The sequence below is a fragment of the Oratosquilla oratoria genome, chromosome 8 (assembly GCF_046742065.1).
Source record: "Oratosquilla oratoria isolate Oo_2021 chromosome 8, ASM4674206v1, whole genome shotgun sequence".
NCBI classification, from domain to species: Eukaryota; Metazoa; Arthropoda; class Malacostraca; order Stomatopoda; family Squillidae; genus Oratosquilla; species Oratosquilla oratoria.
The window spans coordinates 32499638-32512137 of NC_134784.1; positions in this window are offsets into that span (position 1 = coordinate 32499638).

The following is a 12500-nucleotide window of genomic DNA, read 5'->3' on the forward strand; positions in this document are numbered from 1 at the left end:
CCTCCTCCTCTTCCCCACTTTCCCTCCTGATCCTCCTAAAATGACTGGTCCTCTTCATTCTATTCCTCATTCTCTACCTCTTCCTCCTCTTTCTGTTCTCCATTTTTCCTTCTCCTCCTCTTCCTCCTCCTCCTACAACTCTTGGACCTCTTCACTCTATTCCTCATCCTCTATCTCATCTTCCTCCTTTTCCTCTACTTTCCCCCGACTCTCACTTCTCTCCTTACACTGTGCGCTGGTGGCGTCATCGGAAGCGTGCTGGTCTCGTATTCGCTTAGTTTTGGGTTCGAATCCCGCACTCCTCTCCATTGCCCAGAAAGCGAGTGTTAACTGCCATAACAGTCAAAGCGGATAATAGGGCAAAGATGATGGCTTTGGACGCAGCTACTTAGCGCCTCCTGGCGTAGAAATTTCGCCATCTTCTACCTTATATTCTTCTCTCTACTTACTTTACAAAGACCTCTCATACTAAGTACTATACGTGGCTCAAGACAAGGGGCTAGGGTGTCACTGTTTTCCCCTAATTTATCCTAATTTATACCTTATTTCACATATTTTAGCAGTTATCCCGAATAAGCCCAGTGTATACCGTGTCGAACTCATGAATAGGTGGTCCTGTTTTTTTCTGTTAATCTTCGTAATCTTTCTGCTCAAAAAAGTGACCGATTATCATTCCTTTAGTATCATCTATCATAGCTTGCCGATAAATAGTCTGATAAAACGTTATTTATATATTTCCGAGACAAGAATAACAACATGCATATATGTGATATGATCTGCAACCAATACAACAGATTAGCTAATTCGTAACCCATTTGACGTGATAGGAAATGTTTCAGTCACGAAACCTCACAAATGAGTTGTTTTAGCAGGGTTTGATAAAATCTTTATAGTCGATTTGTCTCGACTCGGTAGAGATTTAATGGTGAGGGAACAGTAAATCATAAGTTTGTTACTATTTCTGCAAAAGACACAAGCGAACACACAGACACACACACACATCTATACACACACACACGCCCACACACACACACACACACACACACACACACACACACACACACACACACACACACACACACACACACACACACACACACACACACACACACACACACACACACACACACACACACACACACACACACACACACACACACACACACACACACACACACAAGGGGACTCAAGAAGAAACTTAAGAAGGACAGTTACAGAAGAGATATGAAAAAGAATAGCTTTCCACATAGAGTGATAGATACATGGAATAAATTGAAAGAGAAAACAGTGAGTGCTAAAATTACACACGACTTTAAGAAAGAACTGGATGCGGAAAGATACAACTGCGGGTCCCTACGAGCATAGCTCTTCTCCCGCAAAATACACACACACACACACACACACACACACACACACACACACACACACACACACACACACACACACACAAAGAAAAGTACAAAATAAAAATGTAGTAATCTAATTCCTACAATCATAAACTAATTATTCATCAACTTCGTTGAAGAATCTCTCCGATAAATCAAAACACAGTAAAAGGGTTGTCACACTGATATTTTTCCTCCCACATTCTACATTCAACTTTCGTTCGAATAACTAGAATAAGACTTCGCTTACAGAAATCGAGACTTCTCTAAGACCGTAAGTCTAACATTTGTATGGGCTTACAATCTCTTAGTTCATCATTCAGCTTTGCCATATATGGCGGAAAAATCATTTGGTATTTGGAGATTTGAAAAATAAAATATTGTAGCCGATGTCGTTCTTACTCACACGAACTCTCAATGGTTGAAGCTGGTGAATTCCGTAAAAGCTCAGTGCGATAACCCCCTCAAGGTCAGTGGGAACCCGCACAGTTGAGAAATCAGTGCGCCGGGGCCCGACTCCCGGCCTACAGGATTTTGATAGCACAGAAACACGCCATCCCTACTGTTTTGAATTAACTTTATGAAGACAATGGTCGAGGTTATTCTCAAAGTTCCTGTTCGGGAGGGGGAGGGGAGGAGGGAGAGTGGGGATGTGGTCATTTTGGCGTGATTCAGACATGGTTGGAGGGAGAAAAATTTTGGATAACATGACTTCCAACAGAGAGGCCGCATGTCTGATTTTGTCTTTCTATCTCTCTGTTTGCCGGCCTTTCTCTCTGTCAGTCTGCCTGTCTGTCTGTTTGCCTTCCTTTCTGTCTGTCTGTTTGTCTATATGTCTTCCTGTCTGTCTGTATGTCTATGTGTTGGACTGCCTACCTGTATGTCTGTGTGTGTGTGTGTTCGTGTGCATGTCTATCTGTCTGTCTGCCTGACTGTCTGTCTGTCTGTTTGTCTGTCTGCCTGTCTATATGTCTTCCTGTCTGTCTGCATGTCTTGTGTTGGACTGTCTACCTGTATGTATGCTTATATGTGTGTGTGTTCGTGTGCATGTGTGTTCGTATACATGTCTATCTGTCTGTCTGTCTGTCTGTCTGTCTGTCTGTCCATCTGTCCCGTGGTTTCTGGCGAATGTTTGGCCATGGAATCCGCCTCGACTGTAACTGAACTGTTGGGGCAAGAGGCTCGTCTTCTCCCATTAAGGAGATTGGCTTCGGGAGCCCTTTAGTGCTCTTTGCCAGCGAAGGAAGGGACGCCTTGTATCGCATCGCCAGCAGGCTATAGCGCTTATGCGATGCTGTTTCTTTCTCCTCGTCTTCTTCTTCTTCTCCTCGGTGTGTGTGTGTGACCTTTATTTTGACTTATCTCAATGTTCAATTATTTATATTCTATCTACTCAAACACGCCATCCGTATCGTCTTCCCCTTTTCCTCTATTTCTTCAAATGAGAAATAATCTCTTTCAAATTTGAGTCTTCCTTATGTCAATAGCTTGAGTGTCTACCTTTTACTTTCGTTGAAGATGAACGGAAAAAAGAGAGGGGCGAGGGGAGCACGAGAAGTTGTACTTGCACACACACACACACACACACACACACACACACACACACACACACACACACACACACACACACACACATATATATATATATATATATATATATATGTATATATGTATGTATGTATATATGTTCATCTATCAATCTATTTTTGGGGAATTAATATTCATCTACATACCTATTTATCTATTTATTTATTTATTCATTTACTTGTTTATTTATTTATTTATTCATTTGTTTATTGTGGAAAAGTCTGTGAGGCGTTGAGGTGAAGGCTATCTTTAGGGGACATACAAATAAGAACTAATTCCCAAGGATGGGATAGAAGTAAGAGTCAAGTAGCATGTGGAGTGTTTGTGTTAAAAGTTGGACTTTCTTAAACATATAGTGAGCGATGAAATACTGGTTGTTTTAAAAAAGATTAGATAACTTTATGGATGGAGATGATAGGTGGTAATGGACATGGAAGTGACTTGTGTAGGCCTTATGGCCTCTTGCAGTCTCCTCCATTCTTATGTTCTCCTGCTCTATGTACAGATCCATATGTTATAACATGGCGCCCCCGTTTTTTTTTTTTTTTTTTTTAACAGGAGTTCGCCTTTTCCAAATTTGGTTTTGGTTTTGTGGGTCTTCGGGATGCAGAAGTCTTAAAAAAAAAAAAAAAAAAAAAATGATGCCATTTGCATATTCACGGAATGTTTTCGAAGAAATTCATCCCGAAAATAATGGAGAATAGACTCGGGAAAAAAGAGCAAGTAAGCAAGCCATCAGAAATTACGGGCTGGCAAAAATGTCTGCAGTGAATATACTGAATGACAAACATTGCAGATCGATGCGCTCTGGAAGGTACGAAGTCTGCTAAATCTATATCTCTCCTCCCTTAGTTTAGCGGTTCTTAGAGTTCTTCGTTCCATCCCACTCCCTTTATGAACTCTCAACGTTTGTGTGACTCCCTTTAATTTTTCTCCCAAATCCCATCAACCTACAAAAAAGGAAATAAACAAAATAAATGAATAAAAATAATAATAATGATAATAATAAAGTTCATGTTTTTGAAAAAATATAATAATAATATTAACATCAACAACAACAATAATAATAACAATAACATAAATAATAATCATATTAATTCAAATGTTGATGAAGAGAAACTCTTTGTTTTATCACAAACTTTATAATCAAATTATTTTATATTTCTTCTTCCAAAATCAAAAATGGATTTCTTTTTCTTTTCGAAATCAGATTCCTTACATAGCACAGAAATATATAATTTGTAACAGCAGGTCATGTCACCCCTAAATTCACGTCATGGTTCCTTAGGGGGTTCCAGTGGTTCCCATGTTGAGAAGAGCCGCCTTATTATGTTGGCGAAACAGGCTGAATGCAGGACCACGATGCCAGAAGAATCTGCCTCACCACAAACTCGTTCTCGTTTCTTTGTGTTTCTTCCCGAGAAGCGACAAACAGTTCGCTTTCGGAAGAGTTCGGAAAAACGTTCATTGGCAACAGCCATTTTCAATCGCAACTTCCCTATCATTTCCTTGCAGAACGATCTTCCCTTCCCACAAACATCCATCACGTGATCGTTAGGTGATCTTCCCTAGACAATCCTATGATCCTTCCTTCTCCTTTTCGTTCCTCCTCCTCCTCCTCCTTCTCTCATTTCCTTCCTCATCTTCAACACTCCTCTCCCCTTCCTACTTATCTCTTCTCCTTCCTCCTACATGTTCCTCCCTTCTCCTTCATCCCCCCCCTTCTTCCTCCTTTCTCGTCTTTCATTTCCCTCCTCACTTCATCCTCAATACTCCTCTCCCCCTCCCTCCTTATCTCTCCTCCTCCCTCCTCCATTCTTTTTTTTTCTTTTCTCTTCCCTCCTCCTTCATTCCCCTCCTCCCTTCATTCTCAATACTCCTTTCCCCCTTCCTACTTATCTTCCCTCCTTCCTCTTCCATTCCTTTATCCCTTCTTCCTCCTTTCTCCTCCCTCCTACTTCTCTTCCTTCACTCCCTTCATCCTCAATACTCCACTTCCCCTTCCTACTTATCCCTCCTTATTCCTCCCTCTTCCTTCATACTCCTTCCTTCTTCCTCCTACAAGCTCCTCTTTTCTCCTCCCTCTTCCCTTCTTCTTCCTCCTACTTCTTTTCCTTCACTCTCCTCCTTCCTTCCGTTCTCCTTGGCAATAGAAAAATATTCCGTGGAGACAAATCAATATTTTTCTCACAAATCACAAAATCTGGGTCTCCGTCTTCTATCTCGTACATGCAGAAGTATAAAACTTGTAATTATTATACTTTATGATGCATTTTGGGGATGTTCTGCATAGTATGTTGTGTGCAGCATATATCAACCTGAATGTATTTTTGGAGAAGCCAGTGGTATCCCTAAAGATAGGGATGGCAGGTGGTAGTGGACATGGAACTGCCAAGTGTAGGCCTTATGGTCTCTTGCAGTCTCCTTCATTCTGAGTTCCTTAAGTGGTCTTGGAGTGAATGAGTACATTTATTGTGCTTATGTTTTTTTATATAATTGCATAATTTTTTTATCCTGTACCTTTGAGCCCAGTTATCACAGTCAATTGGGTCAGAAGCAGTGCAGCAAGACACAGCACTTCCACAAGAGAGACGAGAACTGGTTTACCAACAGAGTGGTTAACGAAAAAATAGATTTAGTGGCCATGCAGTGAGCGCTGAAAGAATTGATAGTTTTAAGTGACGATGAAATAGGGGTACCAGGTAGTAAGGGACATGGAACTGCCTAGCGTAGGCCTTATGGTCTCTTGCAGCCTCCTCCATTCTTGTGTTCTTATGTCCACAAGACAATTGTCCTTGCTCGTCCACCTCATGCAATAGCATTATTACAAACACCACTGGTATCATGGTCGTAGTAAAAGAGGTCGGGCACATCTGGGTCGCCAAATGATCAATCCTCATCATCAATTGGTGGCGTCATACGCCAGATAGCGAGTTACTTCACTCACGCTGGCGCCAGTCGCCACGGTCTATCCGAGGAGCAAGCTCCCATACACTCTTCCTACTGATCAAGAAGAGACGCGTACTGATCAATCATCATCAATTTGGAGTATCATATGCCAGGAAGAACATTGCTCAAGTCCCACACCGGCGCCAGTCTTCGACCAAGCTCCCATGCAGATACCCACCCTTCCCACTGATCAAAAGAATATAGAAATCGAAGGTTGAGAAAGAGGTTCCTTTAATGAACGAGTTCCTCGTTCGTCTGATTTTGTGGAAATGTGATGCATCGGGGGAGGGGAGCTTCCTTTATGGCTTCGGCTTCGAGTCTCGAGTTTATGTTCCTCCACATATTCACTGGAGAGATTCTTCAAGTAAATCCTTACCTCCGTATCTATAACTCGCCCTGCTCGTTAGTCCTACTCAGGGCTTTAGAGGCGGAAGTCTAGTCGAACCAAGAGCTTGGGAGTGTCGGAGGAATTTGGATGGAAATTAATGGCGTTCTGGAATAAAATGAGAGAAGGCCAAAGAAGAATCTTTCCGAACTATATTACCGCCGCAAAGAGAAGTAATGGTCTTCCAGTTTTCTGAATGACCTCCGTGTCGAACTCATGATCAGGTGGTCGTGAGTTCGATTCCTGGGACTCGTTGCGGGCTATGTTGCGTTGGCCAGACAGGGAAGCGATCCAAACATCGGAAAAAAAAAAAAAAAAAAAAAAAAAAAAAAAAAAAAAAAAAAAAAAAAAAAAAAAAAAAAAAAAAAAAAAAAAAAAAGAAAAAAAAAAAACGAACAGCGGCTTGCCACAACTGACAGGGCTTTGCCACACCAGGGGTTTCTCACTTCCCATTCCTTCCTGGGAGTGGGATGCTGAGTTTTGGGTAAATTGGTATCTGTTCTTAGACTCAAAAGAAGCCATATTCCTCTCTCTCTCCTTCATTTTTTTTCTCTCTTTCACCCCTTTTCCTCTCTCTCTCTCTCTCATTTTATATGGAGTCATCAATTCATAGAGCTTCATTGAACCGGATCACTCTCACTGAATCTCAGTCAAATGAACTTCAATGACCTTTATAGAGACATAACCATATAAGAACAAAAGAATAGAGAAGACTGCAAGTGACCATAAGACCTACACTAGACAGTTCAATCTCCCTTAGAACTTGTCATCCCTATCCATAAAGTTATCTCATCTTCTCTTAAGAACATAAGAATGGAGGAGACTGCAAGAGACCGTAGGGCCTACACTAGGCACTTCCATGTCTCTTACCACCTGTCATCCCTATCCATAAAATTGTCTCTTCTCCTCTTAAGAACATAAGAATGGAGGAGACTGTAAGAGACCATAGGACCTACATTAGGCACTTCCATGTCTCTTACCACCTGCCTCCCTATCCATAAAGTTATCTCATCTTAAGAACATAAGAATGGAGGAGACTGCAAGAAACCGTAGGACCTACACTAGGCACTTCCATGTCTCTTACCACCTGTCATCCCTATCCATAAAATTGTCTCTTCTCCTCTTAAGAACATAAGAATGGAGGAGACTGTAAGAGACCATAGGGCCTACATTAGGCACTTCCATGTCTCTTACCACCTGCCTCCCTATCCATAAAGTTATCTCATCTTCTCTTAAAATAACCAACTGGTTCAGCGCTCACTGCATGGCTACTAAGTCTAATCCATTCGTTAACCACTCTATTGGTATATCAATTCTTGCCTATTTCCTTCTTAAACATCAAATACGGTGTTAACAACGTGAAACTTGAGGTAAATATTCGATGCATTTACGTATCGCATCTGATTACAAATGAAGTAAAAATGGCAAAGTAAATCTCCAATTCTTATTTTCGATCAAAATGACCCATTTTAGTTTGGACGAATTCATCGACATAGCAAATATATGTGAAAATGTCATCTCCTTTCCGTCATCAGCATTAAAAGTTCGTCATTAACCTCGGTTGCAGAAAATGTTCGATTTTTTTCATTAGCTAACAAGAAAGAACGAAAAAAAAATAGGAATATTTAATTCATGGCAATCCAAACATGATTAATTTTTTATTTGAAAACATTTCTATAATTCAGCGCAAAGACATAGAAATAGATTTACATCTGTGGCTGCACACACACACACACACACACACACACACACACACACACACACACACACAACGCAATCACAGATGCACACACACAGACAAACACGCACGCCTAAAAAACACGGAGAGAGAGAGAGGTAGGGAAAGAGAAAGAGAGAGAGAGAGAGAAAGAGGGAAAGAAAGAGAAAGAGAGAGAGAGAGGAAGGGAAAGAAAGAGAAAGAGAGAGAGAGAGAGAGGGAGGGAAAGAGAAAGAGAGAGAGAGAGAGAGGGGGGAGAGAAAGAGGAAGAGAGAGAGGGGGAGAGGGAGGAAGAGAAAGATAAAAAGAGAGAGAGAGGGGAGAGGGAGAGAGAGAGAGAGTGAGAGAAAGAGAGAGAGGGAGAGAGAGAAGGAGTTGGGAGGGAGAGGGAGAGAGGGAGGGAGGGAGAGAAAGAGAGAGAGAGGGAGGAGAGAGAGAGGGAGGGATAGAAAGAGAAAGAGAGAGAGAAGGGGTAGGGAGAGAGGGAGGGAGGGAAAGAGAAAGAGAGAGAGAGAAAGAGAAGGTTGGAATAGGATTGAGATGATAAAAAAGATGAATGGAAATAAGAAAGAGAGAGAGAGAGAGGGGGAGGGGGAGGGAGAGAGAGGGAGGGAAAGAGAGAGAGAGGGGGGAGGGAAAGAGAGAGGGAAAGAGAAAGAGAGAGAGAGGGGGAGGGAGAGAGAGGGAGGGAGAGTAAGAGAAAGAGAGAGAGGGGGGAGGGAGAGAGGGAAAGAGAAAGAGAGAGAGAGGGGGTAGGGAGAGAGGTAGTGAGAGAAAGAGAGAGAGAGAAAGAGATGGTTGGAATAGGATTGAGATGATAAAGATGATGAATAGAAATGAGAAAGAGAGAGGGAGGAAGGAGAGAGAGAGGGAGAGAGAGAGAATGAGAAAGAGAGAGGGGGGAGGGAGAGAGAGAGAGGGAAAGAGAAAGAGAGAGAGAGAGAGAGAGAGAGAGAGAGAGAGAGAGAGAGAGAGAGAGAGAGAGAGAGAGAGAGAGAGAGAGAGAGAGAGAGAGAGGGGAGGGAGAGAGTGAGGGAGAGAAAGAGAAAGAGAAGGTTGGAATAGGATTGAGATGACAAAGAAGATGAATGGAAATGAGATCATCTTCGAGAAGGTGCTGAACCTACACCAGGAGGCGCTGAGTAGCTGCGGCCGAAGCCGTCACCTTTGTTCAATGCGCTTGGACTTGGGCAGGTCACAAGCACTGCTGGGAATCGGAGAGAAGCGCGGGATTCGAACCCACAACTAAGCTAATACGATACCAGCATGCTTCCGATTACGCCACCAACACACGTCTTCGGGAGTTGGTAATTTTATTTATTTATTTATTTATTTATCTATTTATTTTTGGTCCATAAATATTCGAACTCGTTAAAGGATCGTCGACATTTTTTTTTTCTATGAATCCTTTCATGAGTCGAGGAAACGATGATGAACTTACGACAGGAGACGCTGAGCAGTTGCTGCCACAGCTGTCTCCTTTGCCCTATTATATGCTTCTTGGACTGCTGGAGCAGGTAACTCACTATCACTACTGGGAATCGGAGATGCGTGCGGGATTCGAACCCACGAATGTAACAGACTTAGTAACCATTTAGAGAGAGGTGGAGAAGCTGAGATAGGTGGATAAGGATGATAAGGTGGTAAGGGACATGGAACTGTCTACGAGTGTAGGACATAAGGTCTCCTGCAGTTCTTCTATTCTTGTGTTCCATGCGATGGAATGAGTAGGAAGGGGATACCACAGTTGGCGGAGGTTTGGTTCCCGGAGTTGGAGCGTTGGTGAGGTGATGGGGAGTGGGAGGGGGGGGGTTGCTAACGCAATGACGCCATCGCGGGTTAAATGTTAAAAAAGGGCCAAATGCAGAAGTAAAAAAAAGTTGATTAATTTTTCTGACTATGAATCGCCTGGTGCGTATGAAAAGGCAGCTACCTCCGCGGAGAGGTGGAGGGTTTTTTTCTCCGAGTTAGATGGCTATTTTTATATGTATGTGTTAGCAGAAATCCCCGTCGTTGGCCGGGGTTTGAAAGGAGGGCTTTGCATGAAGAGGTCTTTAAATAGACGACCACGTTCGGTCACCGTGTATTTCATTTCCACGGTGGTTTCTGCAAATATCGTTAACCACGTATTTCATGTAATTTCCTTGCATATGTATATGTAAGTATTTGTAAAAGAGGGGAGCAGGTTCTCAGTAACACACGTGGAGTTAGAAACGACAGCATTGTTGTAGTTATTCAGTTTTTTCCTCGTGTTCTCGATTTTCCTGATTAGAGATTTGCCATTAACCGGGTGAATTGAAACTAAATCACTGTATTTTTTCCAGTGATTTAGTTTCAATTCACCCGGTTAATGGCAAATCTCTAATCAGGAAAATCGAGAATATGAGGAAAAAACCGAATAACTACAATAATGCTGTCGTTTTTAACTCCAAGTGTATATGTATGTATTTATATATTGGGATACTTAACAACCAATTGGTCAAGAGCGTCCCTACTTGGGTAAAAGTCCGGAGGGAAGTATGTAGGAACAGTATTATCAGCTGAGCGCTGGCATTAAGGAAATGAGAGGGAATATGAAACACAAAGAATGATGTTTTCACCGTTGGAGGAGAAATGCTAGGCACGAAAGTGGGTGAGTAACAAGTGGATATCACAATGGAATCGCCAATGACGGCGATGTCAATCAAATAATTCCGACAGTTGTCCCCGGACTCGAACCCGAGACTTGCGCGGTGGAAGGTCTTTGCGCTACCGACTATGCTACCGAGACTATATAAGATTCGGTAGCATAGTCGGTAGAGCAAAGACCGGCCACCGCGCAAGTCTCGGGTTCGAGTCTGGGGACAACTGTCGGAATTATTTGAAATGGATATCAGTTAATGAAAGTTATAAGATGAAAAAGAAAGGAGAATTAGTGTGGTGACTGAAGGGTTTATGACTCACCATCTCATTCCCGCGCAGTGGGAAGTGAGAAACCCCTGGTAGAGCAAAGCTCTGTCTGCTGGGGCAAGCCCTTTTTTTTTTTTTTTTTTTTTTAGGCCGATTTTGGGTCACCTCCCCCCCTGGCCAGGGCTGTTGGGAACCAATGTGACATAGCCAGTAGGCCCCGGGAATCAAACTCACAGCCACATGCTCATGCGTTCGACACGGTGTCTCCTAGGCTACCGCGCGGTGGATATATGAGGATATATCCTGTAGTGTATGTGTTTAATCGGGAATACACTTTTTCAAACTCTTTTTCTTGTTTCCTTAATGAAGTCAGAAGTAACATCAATATTTCCAACTTATTTTTCTGTTGGGACAAAGCCTAATTACCTCCTCTCTTTATCAATGTTTTTTCATTAGTTATTTCCCTAGTTGGTTTCTTTTAATCTCCGTTCTTTCTTCCATAGAGAGAAACAGACAAGAATTGTTTTACCAATAGAGTGATTAACGAATGGAATAGACTTAGTAAATATCTAGTGATTGTTGAAACTATTGGCTGTTTTAAGATGAGATAAGTTTATGGATGGGGATGATAGGTGGTAATGGACATGGAACTGCCGAGTGTAGGCCATATGGTCTCTTGCAGTCTCCTTCATTTCAATGTTCTTACATTCCAATCCTCATCCCTGTCTCTCCCATCAATCTGAATCTAAGAGAGAAGACATGCTTGAAGGAAAGACAGACAGAGAGAGAGACAGACACACACACAGAGAGAGAGAGAGAGAGAGAGAGAGAGAGAGAGAGAGAGAGAGAGAGAGAGAGAGAGATATTGGGAGAGAGACTTAATCACTGACAAGACGTAACTGTTATGACGTGAGTCGAAGGGTAACCACGCCAACCAATTATATGTCCAAACGGATTTGTACTCAAGTTTTCAAGACAAGAGGAGAAAGTGGAACTTTCAAGACCCAGGTTTATGATTCTCTGTTGTTGTTTTTGTTATTGGTGTTTTTGTTGTTGTTGTTGTTGGTGGTGGTGGTGGTGATGATGATAGAAGAAGGAAGTAGGTGAGAGGCTTACTTAAGGTAGCGCGTAGCCGTTACCTTTGCTAAATGCCACTGTTCTGTTTGGGCAGGTAACAGTCATCGCTGGACCCCGGAGAGAAATGCAACACTCAAACACGCGACTAATATGCGAGACCAGCACGGTTTCTGTTGCGTCACCAGCCCTCCTCCTACTACTTCTACTGCTACTACTACTATTATTATTATTATTACTATTATTATTATTATGATTATGATAATGATGATGATAATAATAATAATAATAATGATAATAATAATAATGGTAATAATAATAATAATAATAATAATAATAATAATAATAATAATGATAATATTAATAATAATAATAATAATGATAATAACAATAATAATAATAATAATAATTAATAATAATGATAATAATATTTAATAATGATAATAATAATAATAACAATAATGATGATGATAATAATAATTAATAACAATAATAACAAATAAATAATAATAAT